The sequence below is a fragment of the Octopus bimaculoides genome, chromosome 7 (assembly GCF_001194135.2).
Source record: "Octopus bimaculoides isolate UCB-OBI-ISO-001 chromosome 7, ASM119413v2, whole genome shotgun sequence".
NCBI classification, from domain to species: domain Eukaryota; kingdom Metazoa; phylum Mollusca; class Cephalopoda; order Octopoda; family Octopodidae; genus Octopus; species Octopus bimaculoides.
Window position 1 is genome coordinate 5,201,185 of NC_068987.1, and position 2,999 is coordinate 5,204,183.

General features: G+C 35.2%; 1 protein-coding gene across 1 annotated transcript in view; it reads right to left on the bottom strand.

The window, feature by feature from the left end:
* The window catches only part of LOC106881920 (uncharacterized), a 13,274-nt gene extending 10,773 nt beyond the window's left edge, over nucleotides 1-2,501 (bottom strand). The window contains exon 1 of the mRNA XM_014932443.2: nucleotides 2,247-2,501. The gene's annotated coding sequence lies outside the window, so the exon portion shown is untranslated. The remainder of the gene's footprint in view (nucleotides 1-2,246) is intronic.
* Between the last annotated feature and the right edge of the window lie 498 nt (nucleotides 2,502-2,999).

Consider the following 2,999-nt stretch of genomic DNA (forward strand, 5'->3'; position numbering starts at 1 on the left):
AGAAGCAGATAGATAGATAGACAAATACATACATACATATGTGATGTGTAGTTGTGTGTGTGTGTGAGACATGTGCATGTTAGCCGCACTCACTATACTCAAATTCGCCTGGTCAGCGTCGGGTAAGAATAGTTTTATGCCAGAATAGTTTTATGACTTACGGCAATGACAAACAAACAAAAGAAAACCAAATGAATGGCAGATAAAGTTCTCTTTTGAGCTATAACGCTCTTCAGTGCGTTTCTTTAAGCTGTTTTAAATATAACCATATAATCGATACTGTTCGACTATGAAATCTATATTGGTATCTCTCTACCAACCAAGAAAAATCCTAATGTACAACATGTCTACATTTAATCAAAAGAAATCTGTTATTTATGATTTAAAATAATGATAAACGAACGTAGGGCGGCGAGACGGCAGAATCGTTAGCACAGCGGACAAAATGCTTAACGGTGTTACGTACATCTTTATGTCTTGAGTTCAAAATCCGCCGAGATCGACTTTGCCTCTCATCCTTTCAGGCTCAATAAAATAAATAACCTGTTGTACACTGGGGTTCATGTATTCGATTTATACCCTCCCCCGAAATTGTTGGCCTTGTGCCAAAATTTGATACCGATATATAATAAATAAATTTGAAATAATCGGTCAGCTTTTTCCGACTTGGGTTTTCTGAAACCTAAGGTTTCAACGACAGGTCACAAGGATTTCCCGAGAAATATAAATACACAGACGAATGATAAGCAAATAAATTTTAAAGTCGTTTTTATCTTTAACCCAAGGTTCGTAGTTTTATTTGTCAGAGCGATCGTTCTTCTCTATGGAGGCGAAACTTGGACTCTGAAGAAAGAGCTTCAAGTCCACTTTCATGGTATGGACAACAGGCTTTTCATGGCAGCTCAAAACATCTCATGGCGTTAGCATAAGACTGACGAGGAGAATTATGGATATATTCCTCCCCTATTTATTATTGTTGCTCTACGTAAAGTAGTCTTTTTCCTGGCCACAAATTTATTTGCTTATAATTCGTCTGTGTATTTATATTTCTCGGAGAATCCTGGTGACCTGTCGTTGAAACCTTAGGTTCCAGGAAACCCCAGTCGGAAAAAGCTGACCGATTATTTCAAATTTATTCATTTATGTCGAATTTATAGGCCATATTAAAATGTCATATTTTGAAGAGAATACCTTAACAGAGACCGAACATCGCTGAGTTATTATTTTGAGAGAGAGACATATGATAGTTGACATACAAAAGCTAATGGACAGCAAATTCCTAGCATCTCGATTGCACCCGTTCTAATGATCCTGGCACCACAAGATGTTAAGTATTGTAGAAGCGACTCATCGATTACATCGACCTCAGTGATCATCTGGTACTTCTTTTATCGATCCCGAAAGGATGAAAGGTAAAGTCGGCCTTTGCGGCATTTCAACTCAGACTGTAAAAACGATAATGATGATGATGATGATGATGGTGATAATAATAATAATAATAATAATAATAATAATGGTTTCAAATTTTGCCACAAAGGCAGCCTTTTTGATGGAGGGGATAAGTCGTTTACATTGACCCCCCCATCTCCCCGAGTATTTCACTGGTACTTAATTTATCGACCTCGAAATTATGAAAGGCAAAGTCGACCTCGGCAGGATAATAATAATAATAATAATAATAATAATAATAATAATAATAATAATAATAATAGGAGAGTATTGTAGTTCGCTTGAAGCATTGTGTATTGTTTGTAAAATATAAGGTTTCTTGAATGGCACAACAATGCAGAGCAGTGAGTCGAGATCAATTCCTAGCGATGTCTGAAGAAAGAATTTTTGTATTCCGAAATATTGTTATTATATCAAACTATTATAATTATAACAGTTATTATAGTCCACTCTGCGTTGTTGTGCCATTCAAGACACCTTATATTTCAATGATAATAATAATAATAATAATAATAATAATAATAATAATATTAATAATAATATTAATAATAATAATAATAATAATAAGTTGTATTTGTACAAGTTGACTCCAAGTTTCACTCAGAGACCTCAAGAGACAACAATTTAGAAGTTTAAGTTGGTGTTGTGACTAGGGTGCCATATCTTTGGTTTTGTACAAGGTATTGTTCTAGAGAATGTCTGTCAAAACATAAGTTAATTAGAAGTTTGTTTTAAAAGTGATTTATAAGACGATAGTCTGAAATGATAATAATCACAATGATAATAAATGAACTTACACGACGGCTTTTATATTTTCGCCGAAGCAGAAGAAATCGTTTCGTCGTAATTTTTCTAGTTGGTGTCTCGTTATTGTCATACACGTTGTTACGCCCTGACATTCAGGCAACAGAGCTCCAGCAACACTGTAGGTTAGTAAGGTTGCAGGCCGGTTATGTGAGTTGAAACATCGCGCACACTTATTTATAGACTCTTGTCGCAGTTGATTCAGGAAGTTAAAGGCGATGCATATTTCCGGCGACTTCAATTATTTCTTATCCTGTACAAGCTCTGGTACGTTTTTAGATCTATTACGAAGAGACCCGACTCATCGAAGGGACTTACACGTAGCCGTTTGATTCGCTAGAAACAGCAGTCAAATTTCTCTCCGACCTAAATAAAAAGGAGACGCTATTTTGTTCGAGGCCCAGGATAGATATCTGATAATGACAAGAATAAAACAAGATGTCTAAATTATTAATTTTTTTTTTTTTTTGCTAGATTAGGAGTGACCGAGGCTTAAAAAACAACTTAAAAAGATATGTGAATCCACTTTACTCCTTGCCGAGTAGTCTCATTCGACATTACTTGGCAGGGAGCGGTGGAACGAATTCTTATGTTGTGTTATCTTCTACTCTTTCAAGGGAGGAGAGAGGACCCAACAAAAAATAGGGTTGATTTAATCGACTAACCCAATCCCTCATAATTTCAGGCCATGTGTCTATAGTAAAAAAGACTATTATTATTATTATTATTATTATTATTATTATTAT